At 45.2% G+C, this 24,030-nt stretch overlaps 1 protein-coding gene across 11 annotated transcripts in view; it reads left to right on the forward strand.

Moving 5' to 3' along the window:
- Nucleotides 1-24,030, forward strand: part of TRAK1 (trafficking kinesin protein 1) — a 165,032-nt gene that overhangs the window by 33,704 nt on the left and 107,298 nt on the right. For 7 of the 11 annotated variants that reach the window (XM_025048957.1, XM_025048960.1, XM_025048961.1 and 4 more), the window contains exon 2: nt 22,173-22,406. The gene's annotated coding sequence lies outside the window, so the exon portion shown is untranslated. Of the gene's footprint in view, nt 1-22,172; nt 22,471-24,030 lie in introns of those variants that run through there. The other 4 variants (XM_015591734.2, XM_025048963.1, XM_025048964.1 and 1 more) reach the window with 1 other exon arrangement.

Consider the following 24,030-nt stretch of genomic DNA (forward strand, 5'->3'; position numbering starts at 1 on the left):
GCACACACCTGTTTTCCAGGGGTATTCACTGAAGTATTTGCAAAAGATTTAAAAGTCTAATTACCGCTGCTAGGCAACTGGTTAAATTTTGGTCTGTGCAGTCAGTGGATTACTGCGCATCTGTAAAAGTCAAAGAAACATCTGTACAGGCATTGATAAGGAATAATTGAAGATACACTGCTAAGCAAGAAAAGCAAAATGTAGAACTGTGTGTCTAATATGACAGGTAGCTACCTGTCATATTAAGGAAACATGGATCTACCATACGTCACCAGGTTTGAGACCGTAAGACACCCATATACCTCTAAGAAAGAAACAAATACTGCAAAGTAGTTGTAAGGTCCCATTAGCTATAAGGCACACCTGGATATCAGAGAGATGAAAATGTGAAAACTGCGCATCTTTGGAAAGTTACTCTTTTCCATCTGCCCTTTGTGTTGTGATTTTTTTTTTTTTTTAAACAAGTGCATGTTCACTAATTTAAAAGAAATCTAGGCGTGTGTGTACATACACATACGCATAATATGTATGGAATATAAGTAGGTCTTGGGCTTCAGGGGACTAACATGTGGGCTTCTATTTATAAACAGATTTTGAGATTCCTATCGTCATTCCCCACCGCAGGACGGGAACTGAGTTAACCATATCTTGGAAAGATATTTTACTTGTCTTGACCAGTAGGCTTTCTGGTAATCTTGATCAATTCTAACAAAATTTTGGACATAGTGGCTTGGTGGCAGTCATAGTCCATTTCTCCCAGTGCCTATCAGCAGGGCTGGCTCCTGGTAAGTTGGACCGTGGGTTTTTCGTCTTTCCCTCTGTGGGCATTTTCCCACGAGAATAGATATGCGAAGTTACGTATAATTTTACTTAATACTTTTATTTAGAACAATTACTGGACTCAGAAACATTATTTTCTAGGAAACAGTTTGAAGTGACTGATTTCATGGTGTCCCATCCCCTGCAGGGAGAAAGCTCCCGTGGTGGGGACCGTTCACGGCAAAGTGTCGGGTGCCTCCGATTGTTTTCTGGTTTCACCGGTTTGTTGTGGTGCCTCAGTTTCCCCTGCTGTGAAATGGGAATGATAATATCTGCTCCCGCTACTTCACAGTTTTGTGAAGAGTGAATGAAATAATTTATGTAAATGTGACATATGCCTAGTGCGGATAATGTAGAAATAGAATATCTATCTAAAAGCACGAGGGACAGTGTTGCATGCACACAGCAGTGATTCAGAAAGTGCTCAATTGGCATTAATCACTTTTTTTTTCTGCATAATAAATGTCTTTATTTAAAATAGTCTGTGATTTTTTTTCTCCCCTGTCAATTTCCAATATGTCATTGAGACTGATAGGGTCAAGCCCATAGGGGATTTTTATTTTTTACGTGCTTAAATTTTTTTAATGTTTTAATATTTTTTTTAAAAAGACCATTTTTAGAGCAGTTTTAGGTTTACAGCAAAATTGAACTGAAAGTGCGTACATTTCTCATAGACTCTTTGCACCCACACAGACTTATAGCCTCCCCCATGATCAGCACCCCCCACCAGAGTGGCACATTTGTTACAATGGATGAACCTATATTGACACACCATTATCACCCAAAGTGCATAGTTTACCTTAGTGTTCAATCTTAAATATGCATTTAAGGTTTCTCTGTGTTTTTTTCATGCCTGATAGCTCATTTCTTTTAGTGTTAATAATACTTCATTGTCTGGATGTACTACAGTTTATCCATTCATCTATAGAAGAGCATCTTGGTTACTTCCAAGCTGACAATTATGAATAAAGCTACTATAAATATGTGTGTAGGTTGTTATATGGATGTAAGTTTTGAACTCCTTTGGGTAAATACCATGGAGTGTGATTGCTGGATCATATGGTAAAAATATATCTAGTTTTGCAAGAAACTGCCAAACTGTCTTCCAAAGTGGCTGTGCCGTATTCCATTCCCACTGGTGATGAATGAGAGTTCCTGTTGCTCCATGTCTTCACCAGCATTTGGTGGTGTCAGTGTTCTGGATTTGGCCATTCTAATAGGTGTAGTAGTATCGCATAGTTGTTTTAATTTGCCTTTCCTTGAAAATATATGCTTTCGAGCACCTTTTCATATGCTTAATTGCCATCTGTATATCTTCTTTGGGAAGGTGTCTGTTCAGGTCTTTGGCCCATTTTTTAATTAGGTTGTTTTCTTGTTGAGTTTTGAGAGTTCTGTGTATATGTTGAATAACCGTCCTTTATCAAAGGTGTCTTTTGCAACTATTTTGAGTCTGTGCCTTGTCTTCTCATTCTCTTGACATTATCTTTTGCAGAGGAGAAGTTTTTAATTTTATAAAGTTCTAGCTTATCAATTTTTTGTTTGTTTATTTTTTGATGGATCATGCCTTTGGTCTTGTATGTAAAAACTCATAGCCACAGCCAAGGTCATCTAGCTTTTCTCCTATGTTATCCTTTAGGAGTTTTACAGTTTTGCATTTTGCAGTTATGATCCATTTTGAGGTAATTTTGGTGAAGGGCGTGAGGTCCGTGTCTAGATTCATTTTGCATGTGGATGTCCTGTTCCTGCACCATTGGTTGTGGAGACTCTCTTAGCTCTAGGGTATGGCCTCTGCTCTTTTGTCAAAGATCAGTTGAGTGTATTTATGGGGGTCTACTTCTAGGCTCTTTATGCTGCTCCATTGATCTATTTGTCTATTCTTTTGCCATTACAACATTGTCTTGATAACTGTAGCTTTATAATAAGTCTTGAAGTCGGGTAGCATCTGTCCTCCAACTTTGTTGTTCTCCTTCAGTATTGTGTTGGCTCTTCTGGGTCTTTCGTCTCTTCAGATAACTCAGAATTAGTTTGTCGATTTCCACAAAATAACTTGCTGGGATTTTGATTGAGGTTGCATTGAAGGGTCAAGTTGGGAAGAGTTGACATCTTGACAATATTGAGTCTTCCTATTAACGAACGTGGACTGTCTCTCTGTAGAAGGTTTTAAAGAAATTCCCTTTAGCAGTGAACAAAACATACACCCACGTGGAGCTTAATTTCTACTTGGGGGAAATGGACACTAAACAAATGAGAAAATTATACTCTATTAGAAGGAACGACTCCTAAGGAAGAAAGTAAAGAAAGGAGGGAGATACTAAGTGTTGGGAAAGGTGTGGTTTTAAACAGCGTGGTCAGAAAAGGGCTCACTGAGGGGTTGATGTGTCAATAACACCTGGGAAAAAATGAGAGAAAAGGCCATGAGGATACCTGGGGAGGAGATAGTAGGGTAGGTAGAGGGATCAAATGCAAAGACCCAGAGTTTTGAGGGACAGAGAAGGCCTGTGTTTAATTACTTCTTTTGAAGTATTTGTTCAAATATTGAATAGGCAACTCTGTGAAAACTAAATAAATATTATTTTAGGTGCACTTAAAATGATAAAGGGCAATCGGAGAGGACCATACTTCAGTGTTTGTTGTCCCTTTCGATTTGGGAGTGTGGGGATAGGGTAGCATTGCAAATTCAGATGACAGGGTAACATGATGAGTGGCCGACTGCCCGTTCCCCAGGCATGGCTTCACGTGGCAATCTCCCTGGTTTATAGTTGCAGACTGTCAGGGGGGAAACAGCCTTAATCTTAACATTGCGCGTCATACAGTGTTTGTCAGGTGTGTTTTGCCAATCGTCGAAGATCTTATCAGCTTCACTTCAGGGCTAAACCAAGTGGTCTTCTGAGGGATTTACTGAGTTATAGAAAAGGGCCCTGTGAAAACTAGAATCATGTGCTTCAGGACTTGAAGTTAACCGAAAGTTGTTTTTAAAAAACTCTTCATTCGGGTATAATTTTAGATTTGCAGAAAAGTTGCAACGAGAATACAGAGTTCCCATACACCCTTGACCCAGCTTCCCCTCGTTACACTCCCATGACCATCGACCTTAAGTGTGGGTTTGTGTGTACTTACCCACGCAGACACACACACAGCGTGAGAGAGGCAGCTCTGTCAGTCCTTTGGGAGCTCATCACACTCACACCTCCCAGGTACAGAATGGACTCTGGCCATGGCAAAAGCAGGCAAGGAGCTACTTTGAAGCTCAAGTTCCAAAGCTAGAGATATGGCGAGAACAATCAGCTGTCTGGAGAACTCTGAGTATCATGTGAACTCAATGCCACTTGAACTTTATTTAGTAGAAGATTGGCCTGAGATCCTTAATATAGACCTCCTGGCTATCATGTGAGAATTCCATTCTGCTCAAGTACACATACAAGTGTATTCGGGAATGTTCGCTTTTGCTTCTCTTACTGCTAAGTCATCTCACTTCTTTCCCATCTGATTTCCGAATCAGGAGACCAACAATATACACCAGTTTATTAAATTTATGAATCAGGAGCAATAAGTCCATCCACCCAGACATTTGCCTGCATTTTAACATTATTCAGTAGTACTTTCTGGAAGTAGTCCAGGTTGCTTTGGAAGGGGACATTCAATCCAAATGATGACAGTCGTTGGCACTCACTCTGGGGCTTAGGGAACCCACACCCTTCTAGGATGTTGCTGACGCCATCGCTCCAGAACGCAGCTGTCTCATGGAGACTGAGGGACAGCTGTTTCTGGCCAGGACAGCCTAGCTGTGGGAAAAGGGGACACGGACATTGCAAGTAGATGTCATGTCCGAGACCCTGCTCAGCTGTGTGTGGCAGGAAAATCCTAGCATGGACAAGGTTTAGACAGTGGGCAAGTAAGTCACTTTCCACTTTCCTGTGGATGAAATGGAATTTTTCGAAAATGAGGGTCGAATGCTGCCAGTTATTTATGTGGAGTACTCTTAGTGGACTCTTGGTATTATATTATAAAGGGCTGCCCTGTGAGCAGAGACGCAAACAAAATACTTTAATGCTTTTAATTCCTTTTGGCTAAGGATAGACTTAAAAAACTTTTTTTTTTTGAACATTTTTTTCTATAAAGGACTATTTTAGAAAAATAATGCATGCACTTCCGTGTTAAAAAATCCTGGTTATGCTTTCAGCATTAAAAACAAACAAACAAACAAAACTTGTCTCAGAGGCTTCTGTTTTTAACCTTTCGGAGGCTACCAAACCAGCTTAAATATGGTATGCTGTCCCTCTGAACAGACTTCATCTTTGAGTAGTAGCATTTCTGAGGCTCGTTTGTTTTGGAATCCTTGTTCTTCTCACCGACCATGTGCCTTACTCGTTTGCGGAATGCCAGTCGGTTAATGCTGTCCGTTTGCCTTAAAAGAAGATATTTTGTCATCGAGAAAGAGCAAAGCAGTGCCGGGTCTTTAACGAAGACCGTTCATTCTGCTGCGAAATATCATTTTCATCAGTGAAGATTCCATTTCATTGGAGAGCAGAGCAGGCCAGTCCCTTCTCTCCATCCCAGCTTCATTTCTCTGTGACCTGAAAAGCCGTTCTCCAGGCCCCTCGGGCGAGAGCTAAGCCACGTGTGTTTTGCTAGGGGAGGCGTGTAGTGAGTGCCCTTTCACGTGTATCACTGCCTACAACCACCTTGGGACCTGAATGACATTATCCCTGCGTTTTCGATGTGGAAGATAAACATCGGAAAGTTTAGGACACTCAACCAAAGTCACACAAGTACTGAGTATAGTGAACTCAGAATTTTAGGCCTGATTTTCCATTCCCAAATCCAGTGCTCCTTGTCCTCGACTAGGGGTTAGCAAGATGCTCTGTCCCACGTTTTCCATTCTCAAATCCAGTGCTCCTTGTCCTCCTCGACTAGGGGTTAGCAAGATGCTCTGTCCCACTACCTGTTGTTGTAAATAAAGTTTTATTGGGTCACAGCCACACCCATTCGTTTACATATTGTCCTTGGCTCTTTCCTGCTACAGGGGCAGAGATGAATAGTTTCGACAGAGACCATATTGCCCTCAAAACCTGAAATGTTGACTGTCTTGCCCTTTACGGAAAGTTTGCCAACCCCTGTCCTAGAGCATAGCTAGCTGAAGGAGCATTCAGGTTCTTATCAGATCCTTCTTGAAGGAACAGCATTTGTGACCCCGTTCTTGCTTTTTTGAAAAGGTGTGAACCACACAGAGGTGGGGACAACACAGCTGTGCTTTATTGTCCAAGGGGCCTGGTACTGTCCGGCCACTCCTTGGGCCACATATGCGTGCCACACTCCTGTGGGGAGGTGGCGTCTCTATTCCCCTGGAATGTGGGCTGGCCTCGTGACTTATTTTTACCAGTAGATTGTGGCAGAAGTGACGCTGTGTAACTTTCAAGACCGAGTTTGAAGAGCTCTGCCATTTCTGCCCGATGCTTTAAACACCGCTTCTTGGGGATCAGCGGTCATGTGAGAAGCCTGAGCAGCCCCGTGGAAACAACATGTTTTCACTTGAGGGGGAGGGTCCAGTCTTCTAGCCCCCGCTGTCAAGGAGCTAGACGTGTGAGCCCATTTTAGATGCTCTGGCCCCCGCTACCCCCTGACAGAACTTCATGAGAGACCCCAAGTAAGAACAGCAGAAGGACCACCCAGCTCAGCCTCTGCCACCTCCACAGAATTATGACAGATAGTAAATCGTTTTTAGCAACTGTGGTCCGGGTGGTTTGTTATATACAACAATAGATATGCTCCAAGATCAAGGTGAGATAAGTCCTGGAGGAGATGCCACAAATGCCTTCTGAATTGTGTGGTAGTGACACATCACAAAAATGTGAATTCCGTGTCAGTCCCATGTCAGGGCGGGAAGGCCGTGAGGTACGAAACAAATATTTGAACTTGCCGAGTTACCCAAATGTAATTCCTGAGAACTCTAAAATATTATCAGCTGGAATATGGGAAGCTACCATGTGATTCTAGACTAAAGAGAATAAAATGATTGTCACTTTATTATGAACTTATTATAGCAAAGTAAGTGAATATAAACATTTTAAGCAGCTTACAGAATGTTTCCTAAAATATTAAAGTTAAAATATTTGTGCTCACTTCTTCCTGGAAGTGAAAACCTTTTCTGTAAATGATTTATGAACTGATTTTCTCTTTAGATACTAGGGGTCAGGTCACAGAACTGTGGAAGTACTGGAATAAGGTTTTAAAACGTGCCTTTCTGCAGATCTAAATCTGCGGTGCTTGTTTGTACTGAGCATTGCTGACCACCCGGCCATGAATCTCTCTCATGGCCAAGCCCATGGTTTCGTTTAACTCACTGGATATCTTGAGATGAACGTTGCAGCCCGGAGAAGGCCTGCCATGGGGGATTATTTGCGTACTGGATAAAGGCCAAGCTCTCTTTAGCGTGGGATACGAAGCCAAGGCTATCTCATTGTGCAGTGACATAGATTACAGTGTGAGTGGTACCCCTGGAGCTGTGTGATGAAGAAGCCTCCATCTGCCTTGCCTCTCCAGCTCTATCCCTTGAATCTTAAGTTTCACCCATGTTGAAGCTTTTTAGGATTTCCTTGTTCCTTCTGCCAAAAATGCCTTCCCCACCCTTCCAACTAAACACACTAACAATCCCCAAATATGGTTATAAACAACATCAATATATTTACACATTGCACCCCCAAAATTTTAAAAATTGGCTAGACCCATACCACTACCGTCAACAAACCTACTAAATAAAATTCATGATTTACTCTTGCAGTTCCTTTTGCCCTTAGACTGTATCTCGCTGACTGTGGATAAAGTACTGTGGGCAAGTGACCCTAATGCTTTTCTTCCGTGTGCAGTGTTACTGATTGTTTGATTGTGTGCGTTTCTTTCCGTTTACATGCAGTGTTAGAGTCCCGATCTTCACTGATGTAATTTAATTTTTAGATTATGTAAAACATTAACATGATCCAAAGTCCAAAGGGTAGAATAAGATGTACCCAGAGACGGCTCATTACCTTCTTAAATTCTTTCACCCTTTTTCTACCCACCCCCAAAGGTAATCAATTTCCATTTGTTAGTTCATCCCATATTAGTTCATCCCAAGTAAGCAGCTACTTACCTGTGAATATTTTATTTCCCTTTACTTCCTGAATAAAAAGTAGTAGTCTTTTTATATCTTTCTTTTTTCACGTAGCAGAATATTACAGAGACTGTTTCATAGTCAGTTTATGGAGATCTATATAGTGTGTATATATACATAATTGCTATATAGTATTCCATTGTTTAGTGGAACGGAGGCACTAACTTTTAGGTTGCTTCTAATATTTCACTCTTACAAATCGTCATATTGAATAACTATGATCTTTCAAATGTTTTCCCTGTTTCTCATATTTCTTGTTATGTTTATGTCTGAGTATTTTATTGCTGTCATATGTGGATTTTTTTTTTCTATTTTTTATTCCTTTTTTCTTGTCTTTTTAGCTCTTTTTCTTTTTGCTTTTTATGTATGGAATTTTATCTTCCATTATATCTTCTAACTGGTTATTGTTCATAGATGTGAAGACCGTTGATTGTTGGGCTAATATATTCTGCTACTTTATTGAGTTCCTTCATCCTTTGAATTAGTTTTGTTATTATTTCTCTTGGTTTTTCCAGATATATGATCATATCATCAGCAAAGGTAATTTTACTGCTTTTCCCATTCTTATGCCACAGATTGTTTTCTTTTGTCTAATTCTATCAGCTGATACCGCCAACACATTGTTCCATAGGAGTGGAGATAGTGGGTATCTAACCTCTTCCTAACTTTATTGAGAATGCCGCTGGTGTTTCCCCATGGCATAAGATGTTGGCTTTATGACTGTGTGGTGTGTGTGTTTATGTTAAAGCAGTATCCATCAATTCCTATTTTATGGAGTGTTTGTTTTTACTAGGAATAAGCTGTTGGATTTTATTGGAATTTTTTAGTATTTTTTGAGATAATCATGATTTTCTCCTTATATCTAGTAAAATGTTGGATTATATTAATTTTTAAATGTTGAACCATCTTTATATTACTGGAATAGGTCCCATGATGTGTGTATGTGTGTGTGAGTGTGTGTGTTTGTCTGTGTGTGTGTGCGCGCGTGCGCAGGATCGGAATCATTCTGTATTAGTGGAAGCCAAGCTATTTCAGAGCTTTGCTTTGTTTCTATAGAACACGCTAATAGAGGCCAGGCAGATAATGCAAAGGGATGAGACCAGCTGGGTGTCAGGTACTAGGGAGTGGTGGGGGCTGTGGCAAATTGGAGCGCCACTGCCTTCTAGCTCCTGACCAGTGTTACTTCTCAGCAACATCTCAGGAATGTGAGCCAGATATTGCCAGATCTCCAGATTCGTCCATGGAGGCAAAGAGCTTCAGATTTTTTTTATGTGAAAACTTTTAATTTTTAAGACTTGGCAGTTAATTCAAAAATTAAAAAACACAGTATAGGTCAAACATAACAGAGTTCGTTAAGACGTGACCCATCAGTGCTCCTGAGGCCACGCAGGTGGCATAGTTTCGACGCCGTGAGCACGCTGTCTTAGGTGGGCCTGCTGTTAAACTTGCTGCTGTGTAAAAGAAGCTTTGAGATGTGTGGGACCCACAAAAGCTGAGAGACGCTGCTTGCTCTGTACTAGAAGAGTAATTAATGGAGGGAGAAAGAGAGCCTAGCTTGGGAAAGCTGCATGTGGGTGTCGGTTCCCCTTAGCAAGGCCATGAACAGTGCAGAAGCGGTTCCTCTGTGGGACTCTTGCTGCTGGCACCCTTGGGGGTGACGGCTCTCCCTGTCCCCTGGCCATCCAGTTCCTAGCGGGTGTGTTTCCTCCGGTCTTGTTATCTTCTTTGTCCTCTGTGCTGTTCGTTGCCCACTCACCCCAAGTAGGTTTTGCTGTTCATGAAACTGTGTGACTAAAGGCCCAGCTATCACTATTTATTCAGTGTATACATAGCTGTTTTGACCAGTTCCCTAGTAACGGCCCTGTTAATTTCAGGGAGAAAGACTAATCGAGTGCCTTTTTAAAGGAAAAAAATGTGCTTCCCCTCAGCCCCCTCAGTGGCTCTGGTCTCTGACCTTACTGCTTCTTAAGATATTCAGAGACGTTTGGCTTCTCCCCTCAATACCATGCATTCCTAATTATTTGTGCTACTTTTTGAGTAATCCCAAGGTCTGCTTTGGATTATTTACTTAAAGTGGATGATAACAATTGAGCTATGGTTTCTCATTCCTTTCTTTTTTAACTGGATGCCTGGTTAGAGGTTGTTTGTTTGTTTGTTTGTTTGCTTGTTTGTTTGTTTGTTTGTTGCCATCAAGCTGGTTTAAGTCCAGAATCTGATTTTTAATGGACCTAATGAAACCAGCTTACCACTTGGGAGATTCTTTAGAATTATTACAATTAGAAATAGGATATTTTTTATCCTCGTGCCTGAAGTATGGATCGTTAGCTGAAGGAACTTTTATGTGGTACAATTTGTCTAGAGAATCAGGAATTTAAGGGTTTAATTTATTAGCACATTTTATTGAAAAGAACAACATAGCTAAATAGCTGTGTCTGAACTGAGAGACATTTCTTCTCACTTGATCCCACAGTTAAATCAGAATCCAGTGACAACTTCTGTTACCATAGCTGTGGAATCTGTTTTCAAAAACAAAGCCCGTGATGTCATTGTAGTTTACTGCACATTGAGAAGCTGATATGGAAATAGAAATGAATCTTTATTTAAAAAAAAAAAAAAAATTGAAAACAAAAATGTCCTGTCCTCCTTTGATGCTTAGAGGAGATTTATTTTTCTCTTTCAGGCTTTCAAGTTTTGTAGGTTGATTTCAGAAGTCAGCCGTGATTCTGTCACTCAGGAAGCTCCTCAAAACATTTCCTTCTCGTTTCCTTGAATGACTAATGACTCATTGGAAATTCTTTGTGCTTATGGTCACCACAATTCCGATTAGCCTATCGTGTAGATGTATTTAAGAGTTGGGTTGGTTATGTTAGATAGGATTGGGCATAAAAGGTGGGTCATTTCATTCTTTCTATACTCGAGATTTTATCGTGTTCCGGGCACTGAGGACTCAGCAGTGAACAAACACAATATGCAGAAATGAGTATTTTAATGTTCTGCCCATACAATATGAGACATGTAATATGAACCATGTGTGCTTGAACTTTTCGTATAGCCCGGTTGCAGGAAAATGGCTGTTGAAAAAGGGTCCCCATTTCCTCAATGGATTAACCCCCTTGGGTGTTTCCTCAGAGGTCTGAGCAGAGCTGTCACTTACTGAGCTCTAGAGTACACTCTGCTTCAGTGTATCATCTCATTTCCTCCTTACAACAGTCCCACACTGTTAGGTACTGTTATTACTTCCCATTTTATAAATGAAGACACCGAGGCTCGTAGAGGTTAACCAACCTGCCTAACATCACACAGTGACTGATGCTGACTGTGTCTTTCTGCTGTAGTGGAAGCCTTGCGGAAATGCATTTGTGCCTGATGAGGAAGTGTGCTCATATCCGGGCTGAGTAAAAGTGTGGGCGGGTAGGATGGTGCAGCTCACCCACCACCAGGGGGCGAGGGCTGGATCGCTGTGTTGGGGGACAGCCAGGGAGGGACCTGATAAGGACAAGTAACAGGACTGTCGGGTGTAGTTCTGTGTGTGGGGATAGGGTGTGGGGATGGGGTGCCCGTGAAGAGGAAAGTCTGCTGGAAATATGCTTATATTTGTATGTGTCTCATTTTTTTATGGAAACGGAGATACCATATTCCATACCTTTTTGTGATCTGCCCTTTCCCCACTCTGTCTGTTCCAAGCATCTCCTCTTGCCCACCGTGGGTTTCTCTGCAGTGTTATTGGGAATGGTGCTTTGGCGAGAAGTATACAGATCTGTTATGTGGATGAATTATGCTTTATTGAATTGAAATCCACATTATTAGACATTTTCATTCTCTGTTATGCCATGCTGAGAAGAGGTCATGTGTGTACACAGTTAGGATTTTTTTTCTTTTAAGAAATAACTCTACAAGTGGAGTTACTTTTGTTGCATGCCTCTGGCCACCAGTGAGCTCATTACCTGCACCCTTGTTGGCAGCAAAGGTTATAAGTAGAAAAAATTGCCGATTTGATAACAAGACAGTGTCCCTTTTTAAAATTTTCATTTCTTTGAATACGCATGGGTTTTTTTCTGAAAACTTTTATTACTGCATTTTCTTTAATAAAGATTCATACACGAGCATGATTACTGTGGCTTTTAACATTTTCCAATGCGAAACGGCCTTCACGATTTCTTGGAATGCAGTTGTCATGAAATCAACATTATCTTAGAATCTTAAAAACTTATTTTTTTTCACGTAGTATGGTTCTTTTTAATGCCCCGACTTCTTCTGAAAAACTTCAGATCTACGTAAGAGTTAAGAGAAGAGTACAGTGAACTAAGTTGGCGTTTACCTGACACACTCATTGGTGTGTTCTGCGGTATTACACAGGCTTGGGCTCCACACCAGCCTCATCTCTGGGTTCTTGGATTGTGTGGATGGGACACTTCAAGCACGTCTTCCCATCAGCCACTCCAAGAGGGTTATGATGCATCCGACAGGCTGCTGTGAGCTTGGGGTTAGCACTTGCAGAGTAACGCACCGAGGCCTGGCCAGGCACAGGGTCACCGTGTAGTCCCTGGGAGCCATGAGTGCCTTGTTGGAGTCCCCGTGATTTTTAAAACCCGAACTCCTCCCAGTGAGTGGCGCGGTGAAAGCCGGGCCCCACTGAGGGTCATGGACTGAGAACTGTTTTCGTCCCCTCACTCCCTCTCCCACCCTTGTCCCGTGTTCCTGCGCCTCTTTCTCACTCTGGTCATCATATTACCTTGATCCTGGAGTGTGACAGCTGGGCAGCCGCTGTTCTCGGCTGGCCGCGGTTTATTGCTGATTCAGGCCTGCACGTTGGAGGGCAGGGGAGGCCTCACGTGCTTGGCTTCCGGTGGATCTCAGCTGTCTTTCTCCCCGTCTTTGCTCCCCAGAGACCCCCGTGGCCCTTCAAAGTGATGACACATGCAGTGGGGGCCGCAGGGATCCCTAATTTAGGACATCTGGCTCTTCCCAGAGAAAGCTTTCCTATTCAGAACAATGGCTTCCCAGCCTGGCATCTCAGAGGTTTCTAACAAGCCACCCCACGGGGACTTGGGGCGAGGTTACTCACTCACGCCCCCCTCCCTGGCTTTGGCCAGCCTCCAGAACTCCTGAGAACGTGAAGGGACCCCTTGCTGCAGTTTCGGAGATTCTGATCGGAGTTGGAAGTGGCGCAGGGAACACACAGCCAGGATGCTGTGCCGAGGACCACCTCCCTCCTGCCTGCCACCACCAGGCTGGCAGAATGACGTGTCCGGAGGCCACTCTTTGTCCTGCCTTGGTCTGGGAGCACAGAGCAAGCCTGTCAGCCTGGCTAGGCCGGCCTGGGAGTGCTGTCTCTCAGGGACTGACTGCCTAGCTTTGACTGTCTTGCCCAGCTTTTGGGGTCTCTCAGGTGACACATGTCTGCGCTAGGCCTGGGCCAGCTGGTCTCACTGAGCTCGCTTTGTGCTGGAAGGCTGGGGCAGGTTCCGTGGTTGGAGAAAGAGAGGCAGGCTGTAAAGGAGGCCCGCGGCCCAGCCTGCCTGCCTGGGCTCTCGGCAAGACCGGAGCTATTTATGGCGTGTTGTAAATCAGCTGCCACCAGCTAGAGAGATGGGGACTGTTACGTAAGCCTGTCGGAGCACGTAAGGCTGTCAGAGCACGCTTCCTCTCTTTTTGTTTTCCTTATTCCTGGAGATAGGGATGGGCGTAGAGAAGGTAGCGTGCCTGTTGCAGCAGAATTATTTTGGGGCACATGACAGTAGTTTTCATTCATGACACCTGCCCGATGAAACGGGTTTGTCTTCACTTCATAGGCATTTACTGGGGGCAGCGTGTGTGTATTTGGTGGTGCAAGGTTTAGAAAAGAAAAGGCTGAGTTTGGGGACTCACCTGGGTTGGGGTCATTTTTCTCCAGTTGCCCTGAATTATGGAATTTTCTTTGAATGATTCTTGATTGGAAAAAAGGAAAAAGAAATAAAACTATTTTCGTGGATTCACTTTCTTCGGAGCCAGCGAACAGTCTAGCCTTAAACATGACATTTCTTTCACATGTGTGTGTATGTGTGTGCCCATGTGTGTGTCTGTGTGAGTGTGGGCGTGAGGGTGTGGGAAAGCGAGAGCAAGGGAGGAAAGACACACACGACAGGTGTACAAACGCAGCCCCCATTCCACGCCCTAAGTCATTCTAGTGACAGCGTCTGCCTGCTGTCCCCAGCCATGCTGGCCCCCTTTACGCGGGGTCATGGGGATCTCAGAGGAGTTCACAAGATGCCCTGGCAGTCATCCTTTAGATTAGACTGTGTCTTTTTTCCCTGTGCCTTTGTTACCCCAGTGTGGCTCTGACTTTCTGGCTGTAGTGGCTGATAATTGCAGTGTGGTGGAGCGATAGTTAAAATTGTGCGAGTAAACAAATTCTGCCCCTCCCAGCTTCTGTTAGTATCTGCAATAAAACCTGGAGCCGGTCACTTAACCTTCCCTCACCCCTGCCTCACGAAAGGAGAATGGTTTTACCAAGCTATGGCATAGAGTTGTTTTCCGGGACCGTTGGCATCAGGCGTGTGAAAGCCTGTTGGGGGCTGCAGCGTCCTGCAGGGCCGGTGGCTGCTTCTTGGCGGCCTTGCTCCCTCTCCCACCTGGCACCATCACTGCAAAACTGCAGCTCATCTTCGCATTCTCCAGCTCTTCAACTTTTCGATGCTGTTATCCACTCCTTAGCCACTTGTCCAGTTATTTACGGAACTGGCCTGGACCGGTGGGACTGCCAGAAAGGTCAGATGAGGGAGGAGAGTGATGTGATGGAGAAGGGGAGGAGCAGACCTGCCGGGTGGCCTGTCAGCCATCCGCCAGCCCAGCATGGCCCCCGAGGTCAGATCCCATCTTTGGGCTGGCTGGGGTATGCATGTCTGTTCTGTGGACTTGCGTGGTCTTAGTGGGGTCTTGCTATTGAGTTCATTTTCCCCTGTTATGGCAGGAGGGTTATTTTGAGAGACAGTGGACAGATGTAGGAGAATGGTCCATGGTCCAGGATCCCATGGAATGTGTGTGATTCCCCACTGGACTGTGAGCATCTTCAGTGTTATTCACAACTATCTTTGGAGCCATTCAAATCTAGGTTCTAATCCTGGGCAAGTTATTTAATCTCTCTCGGCCTGTTCCTCTCCTGTAAAAAGCAGATCCTGGTATTACTTTATGGCTGGCGAGCCTTAAACGAGATCACACATGTAATAAATTACTAAGCCTAGTGCCGGACCTGTAGCTCATCTTACGATGACAGATGTGCTGGGGCTGTCTGCGCTTCCATACAGCCCACGAAGGTTGCATCACCTTCAAAGCAGGCAGCGGTTTGCTCAGAGAAGTAGCTAAAAGATGGCAAGAAAACAAACTACCTTGGCTAGACAGCAGGGAGACAGACCCCGTGCTGTTTACACCTTAGCCAAGGCGCTTCGTGAAGGAGTCAGCCTCCAGCAGGTGTCAGGGTCCTGGAGGACTCGCCCTGGTTCCGAGCAGATCATTTCCCTTAGGACCCACCCACCCACCGTCTGCAAGAAGTAACGTGTTGAAAACGAGCCTCCGGTGTCTGTTCAGGTGCTAAATGCTTATGATCCCAAAGGCAGGTCTGGAGACTTTTGATTCATGGACTGGGTATGACCTAGGCCTGGCAGGCCATCTGCTTTCCCTGTATCCGCTTTTGCCAGAAATTTGACAACCAGTTGGTGATACCCACGTTTTATGGATGGGAGACATATTGGAACCTGACCAAGGGCTGTAGTGTTGGGGACCTGGGGAAGGGCTGACAAGGGCGCAGAGCTGGGCTTAAACCCAGGTCTCTCTGGTCCTGTGTTAAATCTTAATCATCTTCCTCTGCGGCTGTGGGCCACTCTGGCTTGGGGCAACATGGGGGCTCCTGAGGTGTACTGTGTCTTCAGAACCTAAGGCCATTGTGGGAGGCAGAATTCTGAAGTCATTCCCTCAAGACTCCTGTCCACTGGTTAATCAATCAAACACTAATCTAAGGACTGCTTCAAGGGACTTTGTAGATAGAATTAAGGTTATTGATTATGTGACTCGAAGATAGGGGGGTTATCCTGGATTATGAGTGTAATTACACAAGCCCTTAAAAGCAGAAAAGATGGAAGAGGAGGCTGGAAAGCTGGAGCAGGAGGAGAAGAAAGGTTACAAGTATGAGGAGGATTTGCACGTGGCGCTGCTCTGGGATGTTGGGGTCACAGGCAGGGAATAGAGAGAGGCCTCGAAGAGCTCATAGGACGCATGAGAAGGAACGTGGGCCACCTCCAGGAACAAAGACCGGCCCCCCGCAAGGAAACGGGGATCTCAGTCCTGCAACCACAGGAAACCGACTTTGGCCAACAACTTATGTGACCTTGAATACAGATTCTTCCCCAGAGCTCCAGGGAGGAGCACAGCCCTGCTGACGCCTTCAAGCCAGATTGCTAACCTATAGAACTGCCAGTTGACAAATGGGTGTTATTTCAAGGTGCTAAATTGGTGGCAATTTGTCACAGCAGCAATAGAGGACTGATAAAATCCTGGCGAACAGTTTGTCCCTTTTTGAAAACTTTTACTGTACTTGGACCTGTTTGTTCAGGATTGCTGAACTGTGACAGTAAGTCACAGTCTATCAATTTATTGGATGCCTCTGCCCAGAAAAAGGAGCCTTTGAAAGCTCAGGTCCCTGGCTGGCCACGGAGGGGTCACCCAGCACCAGTTTCTCCTTGTTACCTGTTGGGCCTCCAACCTGGAGTCTGGCTCTAGGTTTCTCCTGACGGCCCCTGAGTTTGTTGTGGAAGAGGCTCCCCTGTTTGCCTGTGGAAAATAGGTGACTTGTGTCCACAAAGGGCTGCTCTGTCTGTGCTATATCACTTGGCTTTCCTGCCAGACCTCACCGGATGTGGGTGGGAGAGGGTTTATGCTAATAGTGTTGGGGACCTGGGGAAGGGCTGACAAGGACGCAGAAGCCCTTCTTCCACTCCCCTGCCCCTGCTTTTGGGGTTCCTGGTGTGTCTTAGCTGCAAGGCAGCTGGCTTGCTGATGCTGGCTGTCCCTTCCTTGTCCAGATGAGGCATCTCAGGCCCAGAGGTGCGACACCATCTCCTCAAGTGTCACATAGTTCTTTGGGTTTTAGTTCAAGTTCCGAGCCACAAAAATCCCCTGCTGGAGGGGGAGGTCGTAGGAACTTGCACGCTGTAGTTTGTCAGCAAAGTTGAATTCAGCAAGAAACTGGAAGAAGCTCGAGCAGCCTGTCCAGCTCTCTCTGACAGCCTGGGCCCTGGAACCATTGACCATGGGCTGAGGAGAGTGAGGCAGGCGACCTGGCCTCAGGGCCCAGGGCTCAAGGCAGGAGGATTCTTTTAGCTGAATGCAGAGCAGCCTCCGTGTGTACTTTGCTCCTACTTCTTTTCCTGGCACCTCTTTTGCTGAAAAAAATGGACCAGGTTGCAGAATTTCTCACTCCTCTGCTAAGAAGAATCCCTGCTTCCTGCAGGCTTCCCAGCAGAACTCAGAAAGCGAAACAGAGGCGCTTTCATTGCTCAGGGCCATCCACCCTCACTCTGCGTAAGCCTCATTTGTTCCCTCTGCCTGAAAGGAGCCTTTTGCTTGGTCGGCCAGGGTTTGCTGGAGCCACAGAGCGTCCAGGGCTGCTGCTGCTTTGTTCTTGAACCCTGTGTGGAGCCTCAGAAATGCCCGCATACGTAAAGTGAGGGCAAGCCAGAGACACTTGGCAAGTGACCGAGAACAAGCCAAGAACCGTTTTTCGCATTGGGGTCCCATCGCCTGTCTCCGTTCAGACCTGGCTCTGTGACCTTTGGAGAGTGACGGAAGCTCTCTGAGCATTTTTTTTTCCTCAACTGTAAAGTGAGGCTGGTAACAGTACCCAACTGAGACAGTACCCAGCCGAGAAAGAGATGGTGGCGGCCGGTGGTGTCCGTTTGAGCTTCCGAAGCACGGACACAACCTCGTAGCTTCAGGAGAGCCTCAGTCACGAAACCCCTCGTTTCGTTCATTATTATTTATTCTGCAGTATTTATTTAGTTCCCGAGCAGGCGCCAGGACCAGCCCACGCCTTCAAGGAACTCTCAGCTTGTGGGAGAGATGAGCGCTGGACACGCACCGATCGTGTCAGATACAGAGAGCTTTTCCCAAAGTGTCCTCCATGGAATAAATGCCATGTGACTAGGTCTCCCAGGGAGAAAAGTTTCGCGGTCCAATCGGTTCAGAAATGCTGGCATATGCATATTATGGTAGAACCAAGAAAGGGATCTGGTTCTAAGGATCTGGCAATTATAATGTCAGCGACAATGATTATTTTGAGATACGCTATGTACCTGGCACAGAGGTAAAACTGCCTATGTGGATTATCTCATTTGATGCCTTTTTTTTTTTTGTATTGATAGAAATTTAGGTTGTTTGTCACTTGATTTTAATGGGCTAAAGATTGGTCTTTTCAAGAGGGGTTTCTCAGTGCAATGGAGTATTATTCAGACTTAAAAAGGAATGAAATTCTGATTTATGCTATAATATGGACAAACCTCGAGGATGGCATGCTATGTAAAATAATCCAGACACGGAAAAACAAAAGCAGTATGAGTCCGTTCATATGAGGTACTTAGAGCAGTGATGTTACACAGATAGAAAGCAGAATGGGGGATGCCAGAAGCTGGCCGGAGGGGATGTGGGGAGTTGTTTCATGGGTATAGAGTTTCAGTTTTGCAAGACGAAAAGAACTGTGCATTCAATGATATGAATATACTTAACACTACTGAGCTATACACTTAAAAATGATACATTTTATATATATATATATATTTTTTTTTTTAACAGCAATACAACAAAAATATTGCTTTGCCAAAAAAAAAAAAAAAGTCACGTGAGAATTAAAATTCACCAATCACGGGATACGATGTACCTTGAGTGTGGTACGCATATGCACACACACACCTAGGTACGTAATTATTTTAACTGGGGTTTGGGATGAGAAAATAAATTGGAGTACTTCCACTTTTTAATGAAAGAAGGGCCTTTCGAGGTTTCGAGGCTTTGCCGAGTCGCTGCACACAGAAAGTATACTTTGGACTTCAGATCGGTTGCTCGCGGTTCTCTCTGGAAGCTCGAGGGAGCATTTGTTGATGTCTCTCCCATTTTTTTTTTTTAGAAAGTGTTTACACTTACTTGAACTATTTATTTTAGAACTAGGAAGAAGGGCAGTAGTGATGTAAGGGTTTGGGGAGGGGTTAGGCCAACGCCCTCACCTTATAATAAAGTCTAATCCATGCCTGATGTCCTCTTTAAGAAATGCTTCTGTTTTAGATCCTTTATTCTAAAAAACAAACCTATTTGAATGGAAATTTTCTAGTTTTCAGTAGAAGGATGGCATTTTGCCAGGGGAGGAAGTGTTTCAAACTTCTGCGTGAGGATCTCAGAGCGTGCACAAAAGTACAGCCTGAAGAAGGTCTAAGGGAGGGTTCAGCGTTAATGGGTTTTAAAGCCCTTTGAAGTCCTCGTTCAGGATCTAACATCTCTCTGTGTCAGTAAATTCACACCTGCTCTGAAACTTCCTTTTCACAGCCGCATAGTTGACGTGTCCGTGGCTGCACCTTAACTGACTCGGTCTGCCTGTGGCACCTTAGGTTCTTAGCGTTTCACCGTGATGAGGGACCTTGGCCCATGCGTACTCAGGCCAAAGAGCCACATTCATTTGGCCAGGCTGTCCTGAATTTATTACCAGCCCCTCGTGCCAAGTAGTGCGTAAAATTATGAGTTCCTTAAAACTCTTGCCAAATTGTTATAATTTTTATATCTTTGTCAATCGGATACAGATAATTTTTTGATTACTATTAAGTTTCCTTACACTATTTGGTGTTCGTGTATTTCTTTTTGCGGGGAGGAGAATGGTAAAACGATTTCGATGAGAGAAAATCTTTGTATCCTTTGCCCATTTTGGGGGGGCGGGGGGGCTATTTGCTCCAGGTTCGTGAGTCATGCACATTTTCTGGACATTAATTCTAAGTGTTCCTGCTTGTCCCTGCCATTCTTACTTTAGCAAATGTCTTCCTCACCTGAGTTCTGTACCTTGATCCGTTCCTTAGCGAGAGCCCCAAGGCCTGGTCAGTCGGCATACCTGGAGGTGTTCCCAGTCTGGGGTCTTTAAGATTTTTGCATATCTGACAGTGTCTTTCTGTTGTCTTTGCAGGTAACAATAGCTTAGTTGGGTCACTGGAGTTCTTGAAATCTACCTCCCCAGGCCTCTGACACTCACAGTGTTTTTCTGCTTGGGAGGTCTAGGCTCGCTCTCCTTCCTTCCTTTCCTTCCTTCCTTCCTTCCTTCCTTCCTTCCTTCCTTCCTTCCTTCCTTCCTTCCTTCCTTCCTTCCTTCCTTCCTTCCTTCCTTCCTTCCTTCCTTCCTTCCTTCCTTCCTTCCTTCCTTCCTTCCTTCCTTCCTTCCTTCCTTCCTTCCTTCCTTCCTTCCTTCCTTCCTTCCTTCCTTCCTTCCTTCCTTCCTTCCTTCCTTCCTTCCTTCCTTCCTTCCTTCCTTCCTTCCTTCCTTCCTTCCTTCCTTCCTTCCTTCCTTCCTTCCTTCCTTCCTTCCTTCCTTCCTTCCTTCCTTCCTTCCTTCCTTCCTTCCTTCCTTCCTTCCTTCCTTCCTTCCTTCCTTCCTTCCTTCCTTCCTTCCTTCCTTCCTTCCTTCCTTCCTTCCTTCCTTCCTTCCTTCCTTCCTTCCTTCCTTCCTTCCTTCCTTCCTTCCTTCCTTCCTTCCTTCCTTCCTTCCTTCCTTCCTTCCTTCCTTCCTTCCTTCCTTCCTTCCTTCCTTCCTTCCTTCCTTTCTTCAGGTGGCTGAGCCATTTGTCTGTAGTCAATCACTGACTAGATCTTACAATACTATCTTATCTCTCTGTATCTTTCACTTCCACCTGGGATATAAAGGCTTCCCCACCCCCTTCCTGTCTTATATTTATATGTTCATTCATTTTAATGAGGGCAGGAAGTTCATCAACTAACCTGAATTCGATTTTAGCAAATAACCTCTTACTAAGGAAAAATGTCACAGATTCGGGGCTATAGTTTTCTTTCGGACTGACCACACTATGTCAAAACAAACAAACAAACAAACAAAAAAGAAAACCTCTTTTTGTTTTCTTATTTTAAAAAAACGAACTGTAAATGCATCATATACCAGAGACGTAATTTCTCAAACTTTGTTGGTCTCAGGACCCCTTAAAGATTATCGAGGATCCCAAAGAGCTTTTGTTCCTATGTGTTATGTTGATTTACATATATTGTATTAGAAATCAAAACAGAAGATTTTAAACCACGAGGAAACAGAAGTACCCATTCTGTTAAGGAGCCATCAGAGCAAGGGCACCATCGCAAGTCATGCAGTGTCCGGAAAACTCCATTGTACATCCACGAGAGAATGAGAGTGAAAGTATCTTAGAAAGTCGTTTTGACCTAATGGACCTGTTAAACTGGGGTCAGGGCACCCCAGGGGTTCTCAGGCCACAACTTTGAGTACCATTGTGCTAGAGAATGTTTCTCAGGCTTCCTAGAGTCTTAACCTGCTGTCCTTGGATCCCCCAGAGCCTGTGAATGAGCCGGTTTTCCTGAAATTACAGATATTTCTTTTTTGGAATAAGGTTCGTAGTTGTCATCTTATTTTAAAGGGAGTCCCCTAATTTCTTGCCATAGCTTAAGGTAGGGGCATGTCTTAAAGTTCCTGGACAGTCGAGAATGTATTGTGGTTGAAAGGGTTTAAGAGAAACATTGCATCTTACGTAATTCAGTGTGCAAATAAAAACATATATGAATCCTGTAAAAATAGATCGGTGTGTGTCTTGCACAAAACGCACACACACAGCTCTTCTGACGCTCAATGTGGCTTCCCTGTGTCCTGGATTTCCTTACTTCAGGGTCATCATTTTAGCTGTGGTCCAGTTTATTCGCTTAGTGCTGCTCCAAGGCAGGTTCCAAGACAGTAAATGAAGCCATGTGCTCCATATATTGGTCTGTATCGATACCTGATTATTTGAATGGAGCTTCACTGCAGTCCTTTCATGGAAACTGAGGAATGTGATTGATAATAGCTTGGTGTGAAGGAAGCAGTTTTCAGAATTTGCAGCTTGTACTCACATCATCTCGGGGCCCTTTGAAAGATTTTGTCCGTTTTTTTCCAGACGCTAAGTAACTGTGCTCCTCTCTCTGGACTGTCTCGTAGATTCCCCGTTAAGAAGGCCCTGCTGGCGTGCGAGACCTCCTGGGGGCCGTCCGCCCAACTGTGCCAGACTCCAGCAGCGGGGCCCCCGATGGCAGTGGGCACCTCCCCGTGAAACTTGCCAAGCTGGACGCCACAGCTCTGCACGACGACACTTTGGCCAACTCTGTGCCCGCTTCGGAGGTGTGCAGCCATGCAGTCCTAGCCTGCAGCCCGGGCATCCCTGAGGAGCACTATGTAAGCGAGGCTGTGGAAGATGCTCCCAGCTGCAGAGGGTACCGGGATGCCTGCACCATCACCGGTATGGGAGCCTTTCACTGCCAGGGCGGGAGGGTGGGAGGGAGCAAGGACTGGGGGAGGGATATATGGGGTGGGGAGGGACCACCAAAGAGTGTGAGCTTTGGGAATCAGATCATGAGACTGGCCGCCTAGAACCGGACCTGTCTGAGATGAAGACAGCACTTCATAACATTGCCATGATGGTTAAAGATGGGAATGTCGAACCCCGAGCGGCATGCGTGGCCATAGCGATGCTCTGAGGCTCAGTCTCTTCAGACACAAGAGGGTATAACGGAAATCAGTGGCGTTGGGGGTGCAGAAATGAGAGCTACATGCAACGCCCTTTGCGCACTGTCAAGATTTGAGACATCATCAGTTCTTGCAGATGCCTGTGTCAGTCGCACCTTCCAGTGTCCCAGGATCAGGGTTAATCACCTCCCAGTGTGCTGGCAACATCTCCTGCTCAAGGTCATCGTGCTACAGCCCTTGCTTGCTTCCTTTTCCCGAGGGATCGTGGAGACAGGTGCTTGGAGCCAGTGCAGGAGAGGGCTCTGAGTGGGGATGGAGTAGGATGATGTGCAGGGTGACAGCAGGGACATAATTATAATTAAATCCACTTGCGTTCCTATCAGAGTTTGCCCTAGTTCTCATTTCTGTCTGCAGCGTTTGCTTTTGTCCTCCTATCTGAAATAATGCTTAATGACACTTTAAATTACATGTATTTGCTTCCAGTAGCTGGTCATTGTTCGATCTTACCAGTTAAGCACTGAGGGCCTCCTGTGTGTCAGGAGTCTCCTGGGTACAGAGGGTCCCAGCGACGGTCCAGATCCCACCCTGGGTGCTCGGCCCCTGTGCTGAGCTCCTGGTCCCCCGGGTGACCCTCCTTGCACCTGCGCACGGAATCCCACCCCTGCTCACTGACGGACACAGTCCCGACGTCTCCCCTCTCTCTGCTGTGTCCTCACGGATTTTTCCTGGTCTCTCCCTTCTTAAAAAGAACCCTTCGCTTTCTTCGCAGCGAATGCCCGCATCTCTGCTCCCCTTGGTTTCTTTCCCCCCTTTGCTGTCCTGCATTTGGTGCAAGCAGGCTCGTGACCCCACCGTTCACTCAGCACTGATGGCCTCGTTCAGTCCAGGGGATGCTGGAGGGCCTGGGTCTCAGCCCTGCCAGCCCCCAGGTGATCTCACCCAGTCACCAGGAACCCAAATCTGCCTCTGCACTGGCCACTCTCTTGTTCTTGTCCTCGGACTGGACCCTCACCCTGAAGGCCAGATGGGTGGGTCTAACTCCACATACACCATCTTCACTTGGGTACCTAATAGGCATCTCAAACTCGTGTGGCCAAAAAATGAACTCCTGGTTTCCACCTCCACCTGCTCTCCTTGTGGTCTTTCCTGTCTTTATAAAGGACGGGCACCTTATCCAGGCCAAAAACCCAGGAGGCATCCAGGACCTCTGCATCTTTTTCATACTCCAGTTTGCTGGGATGCCCATTGGTTCTCTCTTCACAGTGGGTCCAGAACTGGACTGTTTCTCAGCAGCTCCACAGCAGCTTCCCTGGTCCAGGCCACCTTCATCTCA

The sequence above is a fragment of the Pteropus alecto genome, unplaced genomic scaffold (genome assembly GCF_000325575.1).
Source record: "Pteropus alecto unplaced genomic scaffold, ASM32557v1 scaffold156, whole genome shotgun sequence".
Lineage (NCBI taxonomy): Eukaryota > Metazoa > Chordata > Mammalia > Chiroptera > Pteropodidae > Pteropus > Pteropus alecto.